The sequence below is a fragment of the Tamandua tetradactyla genome, chromosome 2 (assembly GCF_023851605.1).
Source record: "Tamandua tetradactyla isolate mTamTet1 chromosome 2, mTamTet1.pri, whole genome shotgun sequence".
Lineage (NCBI taxonomy): Eukaryota > Metazoa > Chordata > Mammalia > Pilosa > Myrmecophagidae > Tamandua > Tamandua tetradactyla.
The window spans coordinates 189323140-189340978 of NC_135328.1; the positions used below are offsets into that span (position 1 = coordinate 189323140).

The 17839-nt window shown below is 35.6% G+C and overlaps 1 protein-coding gene and 1 pseudogene across 7 annotated transcripts in view; one reads left to right on the plus strand and one right to left on the minus strand.

Annotated features, from left to right (window-relative positions):
• Positions 1 to 17839, minus strand: part of AGO3 (argonaute RISC catalytic component 3) — a 228780-nt gene that overhangs the window by 106537 nt on the left and 104404 nt on the right. The window contains exon 1 of one of the 7 annotated variants that reach the window (XM_077150311.1): positions 9431 to 9523. The exons of the other annotated variants lie outside the window; for them this stretch is intronic. The gene's annotated coding sequence lies outside the window, so the exon portion shown is untranslated. Of the gene's footprint in view, positions 1 to 9430; positions 9524 to 17839 lie in introns of those variants that run through there. 7 annotated transcript variants of the gene reach the window in all.
• On the plus strand, positions 11503 to 12151 carry LOC143674510 (PRELI domain-containing protein 1, mitochondrial pseudogene; annotated as a pseudogene).

Sequence of the window (17839 nt, forward strand, 5' to 3'; positions counted from 1 at the left end):
CCAAGGGGAAATAGGACTGTAACTACACAGTGGAGGCAAAATGTGTTTTCCTGGAATATAAGTGATCCCCTAGAGCATCTCTTAGTGCTACCATGCCCTGTGATTCAAGTCAATGGGAAACTGCAACAACCCAAATCAGGCAGGACTAACAACGGCTCAGAAATTTCAGTAATGAAAGTTTTGGTCACCTCTCCCAGCAAAGAACCACAGACAACTGAGGTACTTGCTGAGGGTAAAGGGAAAATGGAACAGGTAGTGGAAGAAGATAGTGATAATTATGAACTGTGACCATGAGTAGTTACAGAATCAAGGAATGTACTTGTATGAATATTTCCTCCTTCCTTTGTATGTTTGTATTTTTGCATAAAGCAAATATCTTTGTTTTCCTCTCCATCTTATACCTCTTACCATATAACATAAGATGTATTGTTCATGTTATAATATTTAAGTTATAGGATATCAAGTTTAAGAGTGAATATTACCCAAGGATTTGTATTCCTATTTTGGAGAGATCTGGTGTGTTTCCAGTTGTACGCAGGACAGTTGAGTACTGTTTAGGTGATAAAAAAAAAAATGTGTTATTGTTTTTTACTTAGAGATTAAGTATGGTTTGGGGTGATGTATATAACTGCCAAGTTGATAAGGGATGGGCTTTGATGGTCAGGTTCATGTGTCAACTTGGTCAGGTGATGGTATGCAGTTGTCTGGTCAAGCAAGCTCTGGCCTATCTGTTGCTATGTTGCTGTTTTGTGGACTTAAATCATGATAATGTTGGTTGTATCCACAGCTGAAGACATCTGCGGTCGGCTAAGAGGAGTGTCTTCTGCAATGAGTAATGTTTAATCTGATCACCGGAAGCCTTTTAAGGAGGATTCAGAAGAGACAGGCTGTTTCTGCCTTGGCTGGTGAGCCTCTCCTGTGGAGTTCGTCCAGACCTTACATCAGACTCATCAACTTCACAGCCTGCCCTGTGGATTTTGTACTCTGTGTTCCTGCGGTCATGAGACATTTTTACAAATTTTATATTTGTGGGTGCTCGCTGTTGATTCTGTTTCTCTAGACAATCCTAACTAATACATTATTTCTAACATAGAATTCTATATTCAGCTAAACTATCATTTATTTATTTATTTTTTGTATGTTATATGGCAGGGTCATATTTCATTATTTTTCCATGTGAGTATCCTGTTATTTCAGCACCATTTTCTTGAGTTTTTGTTTTGTTGTTTGTTTTTTGGGAAGTGCATGGACTAGGAATCAAACCTGGGTCTCCTGATGGCAGGCGAAGAGTTCTACCACTGAACTACCCTTGCACTCCCATAAATTTGTTGATATACTTTCCAACATGTAAGGTGTCTCAAAAATTTACCACCTGTGTACTATTTTCCAATGAAGTGTCTGAAAATTAAAAAGAGAAAGGATAGCCTGAACAATGAGGCAAGAAAAAGAAATACAAGGCATCAAAATTGGAAAGGAAGAAGTAAAACTCTCACTGTTTGCAGATGATATGATACTGTATGTTGAAAACCTGGAACAATCCACAGTAAAACTATTAGAGCTAATAAACGAGTACAACAAAGTGGCACTCAGAGTTACAAGATCAACACTCAAAAATCTCTAGTGTTTCTATACACTAGTAATGAACAATCTGAGGGGGAAATCAAGAAAAAAATTCCATTTACAATTGCAACCAAAATAATAAAATATTTAGGAATAAACTTAACTAAAGATAAAAAGACCTATACAAACAAACTACAAGAAATTGTTAAAAGAAATCAGAGAAGACCTAAATAGATGGGAGGGCATACCGTGTTCATGGACTGGAGGACTAAATATAATTAAGATGTCAATTCTACCTAAATTTACAGATTCAATGCAATACCAATTAAAATCTCCAAAACTTACTTTTCAGAAACAGAAAAAAACAATAATCAAATTTATCTGGAGGGGCAAGGTGCCCCGAATAGCTAAAAATATCCTGAAAAAGAAAAATGAAGTCAGAGGTCTCACGCTACTGGACTTTAAGGCGCATTATGAAGCTACAGTGGTCAAAACAGCATGGTACTGGCATAAAGATAAATGTACTGAACAATGGAATCAAATAGAGTGTTCAGATATAGACCCTCTCATCTATGGACAATTGATCTTTGATAAGGCAGTCAAGCCAACATACTTGGGACAGAACAGTCTCTTCAATAAATGGTGCCTAGAGAACTGGATATCCACATGCAAAAGAATGAAAGAGAATCCATATCTCACACCCTATACAAAAATTAACTCAAAATGGATCAAAGACCTAAACATTAGATCTAAGACCATGAAACTTTTAGAAGCAAATGCAGGGAAACATCTTATCAATCTTATAAAAGGAGGTAGTTTCCTAGACCTTCCACCTAAAGCATGAGCACTGAAGAAAGAAAGAAATAAACGGGAACTCCTCAAAATTAAACACGTTTGTGCATCAAAGATCTTCGTCAAGAAAGTAAAAAGACAGCCTACACAATGGGAGACAATATTTGGAAATGATATATTAGATAAAGGTCTAGTATCCAGAATATATAAAGAGATCGCTCAACTCAACAACAAAAAGACAGACAACTCAATTACAAAATGGGCAAAAGATATGAACAGACACTTCTCAGAAGAGGAAATACAAATGGCCAAAAGGCACATGAAAAGATGCTCAACTTCCCTGGCTATTAGGGAAATGCAAATCAAAACCACAATGAGCTATCGTCTCACACCCACCAGAATGGCCATTATCAACAAAACAGAAAACGACAAGTGCTGGAGACAATGTGGAGAAAGAGGCATACTTATCCACTGTTGGTGGGAACGTCAAATGGTACAACCACTGTGGAAGGCAGTGAGGCGTTTCTTCAGGAAGCTAAGTATAGAATTGCCATATGATCCGGCAATACTATTGCTAGGTATCTACTCGGGGGACATGAGGGCAAGAACTCAAATGGACATTTGCACACCAATGTTTATAGCAGCATTATTTACAATTGCAAAGAGATGGAAACAGCCAAAATGTCCATCAACAGAGGGGTGGCTAAGCAAGCTGTGATATACACATACGATGGAATATTATTCAGCTGTAAGACAGAATAAAGTCATGAAGCATGTAACAACATGAATGGACCTTAAGGACATTACGCTGAATGAGATTAGCCCGAAACAAAAGGCAAAATACTATATGGTTTCACTGATATGAACTGACATTAGTCAATGAACTTGGAGAATTTCAGTTGTTAACGGAGACCATCAGGAGATAGAAATAGGGTAGATATCGGGTAACTGGAGCTGAAGGGATACAGATTGTGCAACAGGACTGATTGTAAAAATTCGGAAATGGAAAACACAATACTACCTAACTGTAATACAATAATATTAGAACACTGAATGAAGCTGAATGTGAGAATGATAGAGGGAGGGGGACTGGGGGCACAAATAAAATCAGAAGGGAAGATAGACAGTAAAGATTGAGATGGTAAATCTAGGAATGCCTAGAGTTTATAATGATAGTGACTGAATGTGCAAATTTAAAACTGTTTCTGCATGAGGACGAACAAAGGAATGTTAATAATGAAGGTGTTGAAAACAGATGGTAATTAATATTTAAAACTTTAACATATGTGTGAGACAAGCAAAAAATGTTTATTTGGTACAAAATTTATATTTTGCCTAGTGCATTTCCTAATATAACTTATGTAGACAGCTTAATCGAAAACCATAGTACTTGGAACCTTGAGTAGGACATAAGATTTTGTAGGTTTGTCCAGAGTGATGCTCAGATAAATCCCAGAGTGATTTGAACAGTGAATGGGGAAGTGTTCACAGAGTCACGTACGGGGAATGGTGAGAAAGAGGGAATATTCAACTTTCCCAGGTGGAGAATGCTTGATGTTCTCATGGGCAGTGGGGACAGTCAAAGCAATAGGCCAAGCCTCCAATCTTGGGTTTTGTTCATATGAGACTTGATCCTTCAGGGGATAGGCTAAGCCTGCTTGGAGTCAGGCCTGAAAGTCACCCCCCAAGAGAACCTCTTCTGTTGTTTGGATGTGGCCTCTCTCTCTTGGCCCACACAATGGGCAACTCACTGCCCTACCCCTCTCTATGTGGGACGTGACTCCCAGGGGTGTGGGCCTTCCTGGCAACGTGGGACAGGAATCCTAGAATGAGCTGGAACTCAGCATCAAGGGACTGAGGGAACCTTCTCAATCAGGGGTGGCGGGTTTGAGCAAAATGAGGCAAAGTGGGGTGTCAGTGGCTGAGAGATTCCAGGTAGAGTTGAGAGGTTGTCCTGGAGGTTGTTTTTATGCATTAAATAGATATCACCTTGTTAGTCAAGATGTAGTGGAGAGGTTGGAGAGAACTGCCTGAAAATGTGGAGCTGTGCTCTGGTGGCCATGTTTCTTGAAGATATGATGATGTGTCTTTTGCAGTGTGACTGTGTGGTTGTGAGAGCCTTGTGTCTGATGCTCCTTTTGTTTATTTTATTGATGGACAAATAAAACATATGGATTAAAAATCAATAAATAATAGGGGGAACAAATGTTAAAATAAATTTAGTAGATTGAAATGCTGGTGGTTGGTGAGGGGGAGGTATAAGGAATATGATATGTATGAACTTTTTTCTGTCTTCTTTTTGTTGCTTTTTCTGAATTGATGCAGATGTTCTGAGAAATGATAATGATGATGAATATACAACTATGTGATGATAGTGTGAGTTATTGATTATACAACAAGAACGGAATGATCGTATGATAAGAATGTTTGTGTTTATATGTGGTCATGTATCATAAATAAAAAATAAATAAATCAAGAAAAAGAAAGGGAGGGGTAAGAGGTATGGTATGTATGATTTTTTTTCTGTTGTCTTTTTATTTCTTTTTCTGAAATGATGCAAATGTTCTAAGAAATGATCATGATAAAAAAAAAAGAGGAAGGAAAGGGGTATAGGAAACAGAGATCAATACAGTAGAAAGACAAAAGGAATTCCCAGGGTAACAGTATGATCCCAAGAGGACAGCAGTGTACCAAATATAAGGGGCATACTGAACCAGATGAGTAGAGCATGAAATGAATTTCATTCATTTCAGCTCAAAAAAGAGATTTGATGAAGACTGTTACTCAGATTCCTGCTGCCCTTATACTGTTCCTCTAATGGGAAGATAGTTTGCCTGGGTAAGACAGATCCAGATATCTTTACTTGGCCCAGCTTAACCATGTATTAATAAAATTTCTGCCTTGCTGTCTGAATCAGCTGATCTCATTCCAACCAAAAGAAATGCTTTGGTTCGATCTATTTCTGAGAGAACGTATTTGAATATTATAGAAACAAATTACTTACTCATCTTAGAGATCTTATACCTTAAAACTCAAATCAAACATATGAAGCAAGTAACACTAATACAGTGTTTACCAAATTACTTACTAGTAATCTGTTTTCCTTTCAAAGGAAGCATATTCAGTATGAATTATTACTCTAAAACAAAAATAAATTACAATTACTAAATTCTATAAACCATTTATATATTACAACTACCTCTTTTCTAGGAGCAAAATGAATAACAAATGTTTTATAGAAATGTATTTTTTACTGAAAAGCACAAGAAATCAAAATAAAGTTTCTCAACTCAGATGTCCTGGGTCTGAAATGTGCCAGCCAGGAATCTTGCTTCTTAAGGGATACAGTATAGAGCTATCATTACATTATGCGGGACATAAGCTTTGGATTCAGAATAGTTGATCTTTACCATGTAAATATAAGCAGTGTGACCATGTAAATCTTGTAACACATGCAACTTTGGTGGGAATTTGAATGAGATAATTAATGTAAAATATTTAGCATTCTATCTGATATATAACATGTGATCAATAAAAATACCTTTACTTAAAGGAGATATAATTAACAAACATTAGATTCACTGTGATGCCCTTAAGGACTCTTTTGTTCACTGTAGTACACTAGAATACAACAAAAATCAAAATACCATAAAAGCAAAAAAGAAACAGAAGTAAGGTAGTTAGTTCAATATTTTCACTCATTTTTCACAGCAGCATTATATTTTTTTGGCAATTTAAAAACAAACCCATGAACATTTTAGGCTTTATTTTCATTTCATTAAGGTAGTATAAATATTTTTTTCTAAAAAAATTACTATTAATCTTACTATTTCTTTGTTTCACAGTGGCACCATAAGTTATCTACAAACATAATTTGTTACACAAATAAACAAACTCTCCCATTTTTTCTTGAAACATGCAGCCCTTTTAGTCAATCTCCTCTCATACCAACCACCCTATTTCATACCCCTTGTTTCTTTCCCAAAGGGAACAACTATCCTGAAATTGGTCTGTTTTCTTCCCATCTATGTCTTTATAATATTACTGCATTTGTACATAACATGTCCGTATTCTTTTGCTATTTGATTTTCTCCCAAACGCAACAGTGGTTTGACTAACTCAGGTTGATACACACAGATTTGGTTAATTCAGTTAACTGCTGTATAGCACTCCACAGTATTATGTAACAATTTATGTACTGTTTATTCATTCTGCTACTGATGGAAATTTAAGCTGTTTCTAGTTGCTTTTTTTTTGCTATTACAAATAACGCCTCAAGCACATATGGAAGATATCTCTAAAGTATATTATAGATTTTAAGATATGCAAAATTTCAATTTTACTTCATTTTTACTAGATATTGCAACTGTTCTCTAAAGTAGTTGTACCAAATCACACTCCTACCAACAGCATGTGGGAATTTTTTTACTTCATCCTCACCAACACTTGGCATTTTATGACTTTAATTTTTACAAAACTGAAGGGTGTGAAATGATACTTAATTAATTTAATTTACTTTTCTGATAACTAAAGAATTTGAGAATCTTTTCATGTATGTGATTTTTGTGAATTTTGTTTTTTCCTCCTTTGTGAATTACCTGTTTTTCTATTGCTCTGTCTTTATATCTTGTAGAAGCTCCTGGTTATATGTACTGCAAATATTCTTCTAGTCTAACTTTGTTTATGGTGCCTTTTGAAATGCAGAATTTTAAAATTTTGATGTAGTCAAGTCTATCGATATTTTTCTTTATAGTTCATACTTTTTGTATCTTGTTCAATGTTACAGATAATCTCATCTTTTTTTCTAAAGTAATTTCCAAGTTTTGCTTTTCACATTTAGGCTGACACCTAGAAATAAATTTTATGTATGAATGCGGTATGAACCTAATTCTTTTTTTCATAGGGTTAACAATTGTACAAACACCATTTACTAAATATTCTATTCTTTTCCCATTGGTTTGAAATGCCACTTACTCAAACATTTACAACATTTCCATTTATAAAAGTTATTCTAGACTTTTCTAGAATAACTATTCTAGGCTTATTTCTAGACTCTATTCTGTTTCATTAATCTGTCTGCCCCTGTACTTAAAGCAGTGTGTTATAAATTGTTATTGTTTTATAATAAATAGGGCATGCTCTCCTTCTCTGTTCTTTAAAATTTTATTGCCTTTCCTTGGTCATTCAGACTTTCACATGAATCTTAATATCAACTTATCAACCTTCATAATATATTTGGTTGATATGTTAGTTAAAATTGCAGGTATAGATTAATTTAGGAAGAATTAACAGTTTATAAGATCAAGTCTTCTCAATAAGCATAATATATTCCATTTATTTAGGTTTTATTTCTTTCAGAAAAGTTTTATAATATTTTCGAGACTGCACAGAAAGCTTTTATTCCTGGGTACCTTTTTTTCAGTCTAAACTCTTGATCTCATCATATTTGTTAAAGCTCAACTCAGACATCACTCTTCTAAAAATATTTCTCTGACTTCCCAGGCTTATTTGGATGTTCTTCCTCTATATCCTTGAATTAATTTAGTCATTTTTTGCTCAATATGGCTAAGAGTTGAGCTAGACACTGAGGGTACTAAGGTGAACAGGATGGACAGTCCCTTTCTTCATAGAGATTTCATTCTAATAGGATACATAGAATGTGTATCTGTATCAGCATGACACATGTGCTATGGGAATACATAAGAGAAATACCTAACTCAAAATTGGGGAGGGCTGGAGAGGGGAGGAGGGAGGTTATCAAACTGCTTCTTAAGGAAGTAACATGTAGACTGAAACCTGTAAAAATAGCAAGAGTTAGCAAACAGAATAGCGACTAAGAATCATAGTACTGATATCCTTGTCTTGCTTTCGATTTTATTGGAAAAGCTTCCACCATGTAATGGTGAAATCATCGACTGAATCTGTTTCCTTATCTTGACAGATTTTTTGACACCATTTTTTGGGCTCTCATACTTCCTTTGATAATCATGACTAGCTCACTGATTTTTCTTCTTTTCTTAAATGCTAGTATTCCCCATGGCTTTATTCCTCTTTCTTGTTTTCAATGTTAACATTATTCCTAAGGATTATTATTCCTAAGGATCTTTCCTCATTTCTAAAGTTTCAAACATGGATTTATATACTGAGAAATCACAGAATTTTATTTTTAGGTTGTACCATTACATATTTTTAAATCTGCATTTCCTCAAGTTTTGTACATGTTAACAATTGGGCTATTTATACATTATGTATACTGCTAACTAACTAGCAACAGCAGATATTCCTCATTTTGAGTTGACAAGCATTACCATTCATACCTGGTAGAAATTCAGAACCACTGTTCTGAATGTGTGCTGGAGAGTATGCCTTTCATGGGAGCTACATTTATTATAGCAGTTACTATCCAGAAGGTTTGGGATTCTGAAGGTTGTTTCAAGGTCTGAATAATCATAAAATTTTGCAGACCAGGTGTGGTGTTTTCTTTTTTTGGGTTGTTGTTTGTTTGATGTGCCAATTTGGCTAGGCTACAGTACCCAGTTATTAATCAAACACTAATCCAGGCATTACTATGAAGGTATTTTATAGATATACTTAAAGTACATAATCAGTTGGCTTAAGTCAACTGCATAATCCAGATGGATCCAATTCAATCAGTTGATCGGACTGCTTGAGTCATCCCAGGAAAGAGAGAAGAATTTCCACCTGTGCTTCTGCCTATGCCCATTACTTCCAGCCTACCCTATGGATTTCAGACTTAACTAGCCAGCTTTTACAAATGTGTAAGCCAAGTCAGTCAGTCAGTCTGTCTAGCTACTGATCTATCTCACCTGATAGTTCTGTTTCTCTGGTTGATTCTTGACTAATATACCAGGCTTGTAGTTTATTTGCAAAAACAATTCCTTTTAGAAATTAATACAGCTTCTGGTCTATTTGTTTCCAATCAGTTCCATGTGCCAGTAATCACACCGAAAGCTATTCTGGTAATAGTTCTTAACCTATTTTTTTCAGCTCAATCCCTGCAATATATATGTTCCTTTCTCTCCATTCCACATTAGACCAGGCCATCATCATCTCTTACCTGAACTAGTGATTGAAAAAGCCTCCTAACTGGCTTCTCAGATTAGTTTTTTCTCCTCTATCTATTCTCCACACTGCTGCCAGAGGTCTCTTTCTGGAAAACAAATACGATCACGTCACTATCCTTCTTAAAAAACTTTGAAGTCTCCCTACCTAAAGGATACAGGTAAGTCTGCTTTTCTAATTTCATTAATTTATGTTTTTATTTCTCATTTCCTTCTATTTTCTTTGCATTTATCATTCTATTTTTTTCTAACTTGTTGAGATGAATGTGTAGGTCACTGATGTTTTAGCTATTCTTCTTTTCTAATAGGATTTAAGGTTTTAAATGTTCTCTAAGCAACTGACCCCATTGGTTTTGATATTTACTATTTCCTTTACTCTTCAGTTCAAAATATTTTAAATATATTTTGCCATTTCTTTGACCAATGGATAATTTAGAAATTACTTTTTTTTTACATTGTACATTTCACTGTTATTATACACTCTAGGCATTCCTAGAGAAATTACTTCTTAATACTATCTTTAGCTGGACTTCAAGTTCCAGTAGGAACATAGCAGCAATTTAAATCCAATATGTTCCACTTTTTTCCTAGAACTCACACAAAGCAAGGGTGTTTTTTTTTTTAAAAAAAAAAAGGAAAGAAAAGAAAACCCTATACCTTCAGTGAAACTAGGAAACAATGAAAACCCGAAAATGCCAAATTATAAGTAAATATGGTCCAAAGTACTTGTGATTAGTAGAATCTATGCATGAAGCCAGCCCCATCAGAGTATGGGAAAAGGACAATTAATATGGAAGGAACCTTTGGAAAAATTGCAAATTTTCATTCCCAGAAAGAGAGAGTTCTATCCTAAAGTGGAAACTGATGTTCAGAATTGAGATTGAATGGCAAAAATCTCAAGAGGAGGTAGAAGAAGGAGGTGCAGAATGTGTCTTGAGGGTGACTAAGGGGATGGTCTAGAAATGATAGGTTTCAGAAAGGACAACCCTTCTAAAAACACAGAAAACACTTACCTAATTTCTTATTCTGAAACTATTACAATAAGTTTAAAGACTAGTACAAAGAACTCCTGTATACCCTTCACAATTTAATCGTTAACATTTGTGCCAGGCACTTTAACTTTTTTTTTTTTTTGCAGAGGCAGGCACCACGAATCAACTCAGATTTCTGGCATGGCAGGAGAGAACTCTGCTGAGCCACCATGGCCTGCCCTGTGGCAGGCACTTTAAAAGGCAGGAGCTATTATATCCTTAGTAGTGGAAGCTAGTAAGGACCTGGGAGGATTCATGGCTGGTAGTTCAAAACCTCTCAAACCAGGTATCTTACTGAGAGACAAAGGAGGTGTGGCTATATTATGAAGGAAATAATCGACCAAAATAGCAGAGTACAGAGAAACCTAGAAAACTACTTTGCTCCTACTGTTCTCCCACTCCTTTCTAATAGGTGGTTTGGGAAAACCCATCTCATTCAAACATGAATAACAACAAAGTGATAAGTGATACAAAGATATCATAAGAAAAAAACAATGTTAAAGGACAGCACAACAACCTGACAAAGAAATCTCAACAGAAAAATATCACAAAGCAGGTGAAAATTATAACCCTACTTTTAAACATGAATTAAAAAGAAAATTCTTAATGCAGCTATAAAGAAAGATCTCATGGAAGTGATACTAGTCAAGGGCGGTAAAACAAGCACTGCAGAATTCAGGAAAGAAATGGAAGCAGACCAAAAAAAAAATCCAAAATGAAGACTAAGCTACAACGAGCATATGGCAAGATATGCAACACAGGAAGCAAAGTAAGGAGCACATAGGTTAGACATTTCTTTTAAATAAAATAAAATGATAGATTTTTTTAAAGATATGACTTGAGTCTATATTTTAAAAGGAAATTCTGGACTCAGCCCAACAATTCCTCATGGAGGCTGAGGCTCGGGCACAGCGTGGTGGTGAGCTACAAAGCTGGATGGCTTGCGCCGCATTACGAACCCAGGTCCAGCAACAGTGTGCCCCCTAGGCTATGCACCCCTGATGCTGCCTGGGTGCTGAGCCTGCTCTGTATGGACAATGGTGAAATATTTCTGGGGCCAGAGTGTCCTTCAGAGTTCCTGGGACCAAGTGTTTGCCAACTTCTGGCAGTGGCACCAAACTCCTATAGCAAACATGGCTTGACAGAAGACAGTAAACCAGGAGGTGACTCCCGACTAGAAACTCCTGTCTCAGCAACGCCTGACCAAGACCAACAGAATGGCTTGCTGGGCAGAGTGACAGTTTCCTGTCAATGTTGCTCACTTGGTGTACATCCTGGAGGACTCTATTGTGGACCCACAGAATCATACCGTGACCACCTTCACCTGAACATCAACCACTCCTGGCTGTGATGGTGGTGGAGGAACGATGTATTTACTATGTGAGCTAAGATAACTGCGGCTGGACTGAAATCTGCCAGGAAGCCTGGGTCTCCACTAGCTTATCTGGCATCTCTAGGGCTGTCCAGGAATTTAGTCTGGCCCAGTTTAAATGCAATGTGACTAAGATTATGAAGGGTTGAATACATCTTGGCCAACCTGCAAGGTAAAGGCCCTTCCAAAACACTTGTTGAGATGGCCAAGGAAGCCAAAAGAATGCAAAAGAGACTGCACTGCCAGCTACAGAGAAGGCCAAGGACCTTGCCATCAAGGTAGCTACCAAGAAACAGAAGTAACAGTTCATGTAGACAGGCTGGGTGTCCCCCCTCCCCCCCCCCACTATAGCACACCAGAGAAGCTAGCTCAGGTATCTGCCATTTCCCCATTGTACATTATTATTAGGTTGGGGGGGGTTGCGGTGGGTGTCCTGTCAGGCCTCTACTGAACTCCAGGCCCATTACTCACACCTGAACTGGGCTTACTTATTTCCCCACTAGGCAGCTGAGGAAACTGAGGCGTAGTGAGGGGCAGTGACTTGCCCAGGGTCACGGGCAGAATGCAGGTAAAGCAGCAATAATTGCTAGACTGTAAGCTCCATGAGGGCAGGAATCCTTGCCTTGTTCTCTGATGAGTCCCAAGTTCCTGGAACAATAACTTGGCACATAATAGGCACTTAATAAATATTTGTTGGATTCAGTTAGCCACCCCCCCCCCCCAAAAGGGGAAATTCTGTGTTCAAAGTGACCTAAAATGGTTTATACTGAAATAAACTCTAGTAAAACAAATGCAAAAAATACTTTTAGCACCCAGACAAAAAAGACAAAATAAAACAGGTCTCTCTAAGGAAGAGAAAATCAAGCAGGCATCATACTCTCATATTACAGAAGCATAACATTCAATGTTAGAAGACATGGAAATACTCAAGGAAAAAAGAAAGCCAATAATTTTATATCTAGCTAAGCAGTCCTTCATATATAAGGTTTAGACAAAAGGTTTACAATAGGTAAAAATTAAGCTCTTGGGCAGGCCACAGTGGCTCAGCAGGCAGAGTTCTTGCGGGCCATGCTAGAGACATAGGTTTGATTCCCAGTGTCTGCCCATGAAAAAAAATAAAATAAAATAAATTTAAAAAAATTAGCTTTTATCCACATAAGGCATTTCTGAAGAAACAACTTGAGGACAAACATGACAGAAAGAAATTTCAACAGAAGGGCTGGCATTGACCACCAAAACATTTAAATGCAGATCTAAGATTTAAATAAATGGGCATTCAAGTAACAGAACTGAAGGTAACTGTCACATGACTTAACAATGTAGGGATAATATTAAATAACTGAATGATAAGAGTAGAAAATACAAAAAGAATAAATTCACCAATTGCACATTACATGTGATAGAGTCAAATTCAACAGTCAAGTACTAAAAATTAAGGCAAATTTAAAGTGGAAAATTATAAAGAGCAGTAAAATAATGTTATAATGGCTAAAACTACGTAGTAAAGGAGAGGAAAGAAAAAAGGGAAGGAAGAAAATAGAGCTAATATAATTGTTGCTTTTCAAAGGAAACAAAAGACACTGCTTTAAGAAAGAGGGGAAGATGGGATTATATAAAGGTACAAATGTAAAAGTAATCAGTAGAGGAAAAAACACCATCCTGAATATCAGAACTATAATGTTAAAAGCACAGAAAAGAGCGCATAAAATTTCAAAAATCATATATAATCAGAAAACATGACATAAAATAATTGCACCCAGTTAAGATCAAACATGTATGTATGTCTTCCTTCCTTCCCTTTTTCCCTCCCTTCCTTCCATCTGCTACCTATCTACCTACATACCTGCCCACTAACATACCTACTTGGCTTAACTCATCCATTAAAAGAAAAAACTTTAGACTGACTCACAAACAAAAAACATCCTATGCCGAGTTGTCAAGATACACCTGTGATTCAGAAAGTATTAAAACAATTAAAGAAAAGCAAAAATTAAAGGATAGGAAAGGTTTGCAAAAATACAGATTGCAATCCTTTTATTAAACAATGTAGAGTTTTGGCCAAAAACTATAACAGGAGACATAGATAGTCACTTTATCATTGTAAAGGGTACATTCACAAAGAAGAAGAAACATATGGAGATATATATATATACAGGCTCTCAGTAATACAGTGATAATAATAATGTAGCAACTTTCAGAAAGAAGAAATTAGAGAAGATACAAAGAGAAATAGAAATGCTAACAATAAGAAATTTTAATTTATTTCTCCTAGTTTGAGAGAGTAAGTAAATAAAAAATAAGGACATAAAAGATCTAAACAACATAAGCAAAATGGTAGATCTAACGGATATTCATTGAACTCAACTCTTAACAGCAGAATATAATTTATTTTCGATACTTTTACAAAATCTGACCATATATTAGGCTATAATAAATACAGGAAGACTCAATGCTATAAAGATGCAAAGTTGCCCTAAAACTTTATAAGCGCAATGAGATCTCAATAAAAATAACAACCTTTCCTCCCCCAACTGCCAGACCCAAACAAGGTGTTTCTAAAGTTTATATGGTAAAAAATAATGCCCTAGAAAATCCTGAAAAGAGAAAATAAGAGGATACTAGCCCTATCAGACATTAAAACATACTATAATGCCTTAATGAAAATAGTGTTGGTACTAACACATACACAGATTAACTAATGGAAAAGAATAAAAACCCAAACTCAAGTACATATGGGAGTTCAATATACGACAAAGTCGGCACCTCAAATGAGTGGAGTAAAGGTCATCTTTTTAATATATATAGTATAGGAATAAATAAATAGCCTCCAGATAGAATAGTGGATCCATACCTCAAACTACAAGCCAGGATATATTCTGTACAGTAATTACCAAATAAGTAAATATGAAATTGGCCACAAAAATAATAAGAACACAGGTATCAGAATTTCAAAGTGGGAAAGGATTTTCTAATCGTGACTCACACTCCAGAGTCATAAAGAATATATATATTTATATGTATACACACACAAATATGTATGTATATATACAAATAAAGCCAACAGACATAGCTACACAGCAAACAAATAAACAAAAACTCCCAACACACCAAAGGTCAAAAGACAAATAATAACCTAGGGATAATGTCTGTAACTCATATCCCAGACAAAGAGATAATCTCCTTCATTTAGAAAGGGAACTCAGTAAATGAGAAGATCAAAAATTCAACAGAAAAATAGAGAAAGGACCTAAACAAATAGTTCACAAAATAAAGAAAAGATGGTCAAATGAAAAATAAAAGTATATAAGGAAGCTACTTCTTAAAAATCAGACTGACAAAAATCTAAGAGTTTGGCAAAAAAACCTCTCTTTAACATAAAATGTTAACTTCAGTGGAGGTATGTGCCGGTTTGAAACTGTTGTGTACCCCAGAAAAGCCATGTTCTTTAAGCCCGATTTAATATTGTAGGGTGGGAGCTTTTTGAATGGATTGTGACACACACAGTTGGACATATGACACACATTGTTGTGGGTGGGACCTTTTGATTGGATTGGTTTCCGTGGAGATGTGGCACACCAAATAGTGGGTGTGACCTTTTGATTAAAGGAGATGTAACTCCACTCATTTAAGGTGTGCTCTGATTAGTTTACTGGGGTCCTTTAAAAGGGGAGATATTTTGGAGAGAGCTGAGAGCCGACAGAGATGCAGACATTTGAGCAGACACCTAAACAAGATCATCTGGAAATGCAGAACCCAGCAGACATTGCCATGTGCTTTCCCATGAGGTGCTAAGCAAGCCAGAAACCAGAGTTATGCCCTGGAGGAGCAAAGTGAAGGCCCACAGATGCTTGGAGAGGAAACTACTAGAAGCAGAAGCTGGAAGCAATGGACTGTGAACAATGTCCAGGATATGCCAGCCACGTGCCTTCTCATGTGACAGACATGAGCCGTTCTTGAGTCAATGTATGTTTCTTTGGATGCCTTAGTTTGGACATTTTAATGGCCTTAGAACTGTGAATTTTTAACTTAATAAATTTCCTTTTTAAAAGCTGTTTCATTTCTGGTATATTGCATTCTAGCATCATTTAACAAAGTAAAAAAAAGGGGGGATCTGGGAATAACTCAGTATTAGATATTCATTTATGCTTGATTCATCAGTCTCATATCTAGAAATTTATCTTACAGATATATCTACACCTATATATCTAAATTCATATATATATGAAATGATGTTCTGAAATGGCAAATGATTAAAAACAACCCTACTTTATACCTAAACGGGACTGGTGATGTGTTTCCACAATGGTAGATGTAGCTGAAAAAATTTGGGGAACTGTATTGATCTGGAAAATTTCAGGTATCCTTGGAAGAACAGCTGTTTTCAAGTATGGGACATTAGAAAAGCCTGAGGTATCTTGCTATTCAAGAAAAGAAGAAACTATCAAAGACTAAGAAATTATCAATAGGATATAGGAGCTAACATGAAGCAGCTCTCACTGATTAAACAGAACTTGCACATAAAAATAATAATGAATACAAGTGACTGAAATATAAAGCCCATAAGTTCATAATGATATTTTAAAAAGAATGCCAAGAAAACAACAACGATGCAACTCAATGGGAAGTAATTAGGGCACAAACTCTGAAAATTGGCAATTAACTGGAAAGAATTAAGCATTTATTCTGACTTTCCTAAAAAATTTTATTTAAGGGTAACCAAATAGCCCTACTGAGAATGGAAAGTTCTTTATCTTACAAGAATTCCAACTAATGCAAAAGGAGTAACAGAATTAGAAAATTTACCAGTTGGTAATCCCTAGTGAAATAAATTATTCAGGTAACAAATTATCAATGGATGGAATATTTGCACCTGAAAGGCTGACTGGGAAATTTACAATGGAGAGATCAGAATGTCATGCCTGAATCTACTATTAATACTGACATCACTAAAGTTGGGACAAGTAGATACTATGTGCCTCCAAACAGAGTAACTATGAAAAAATTTTTAAGTTTTTTTTCTTTAAATTAGACTCTCAAAGAATTAGTAGTATATCATGTTAAACGGTTATTGAAATAATGGTAAGGGTCATGCATAAATAGTTCATTTATTTAATAAAGCTTCTAAATTTAACTTCTATTTTCAGGAAATACAGAGAGGAAGAAAGTAATGAAACTCAAGAAAACAAAAAGACAAATCCAGACTTTAGGATATTCAACAGGACAAGTGACCAAGTTACATCTATATATCTACATTCATATATATATATTCAAAAGTCAAAGGCATAAATGAGGAAAAAAGAAAAAAAGAGAGAAAGGGAAATGCGATGGTTAGAATAATTAAATGTGATGTGTATAACTTCTTCACATTTTGATTAGAATCAATTAACTGCAAAAAGACACTTCAGACAATCACAGAAATCTGATCATGGAGAGGGTATCTGAGGCTATAAATAAATGTGAAGACAGGATATATAAGAAAACATATTTTTAGAGCTGTATACTGAAATATGTAGGAATGAAATAACTTGTTATCTAGGATTTGATTTTTAAATACAGCAGTAAAGGAAGAAACACGGATAGATTAAGCAAAGGTAGAAAAATCCTCAAATCTGGATGACAGCTACATACACAGCACTTCAATGTACTATTCTCTTTACATTTGCCTGAAAATGTTCATAAGAAACTAAAGATGAGAAAACAACTAGTACCATATTAAACATCAGCAGCAGGCATAATACCTGGGGTTACCAGGACCAATACCATCTTACTTTAAAATATCTATTTTATAATGAAATGTTGACTTAGTTAAAATGACAAAAGCGAGTTATAAGAGAAGACTGCTCAGATGATCATGTCAGCACTTATAGATTTATTTCAATGTGTTTACTTCATGTTTAGTAATATTCCACCACCACTTACGTGTAAAGTCTTTCTAAATGAAATGTAATAAAAGTGTATAGGTTTTTCCAGTTTGTTTTAATACATGTGCAAATATTCCTTCA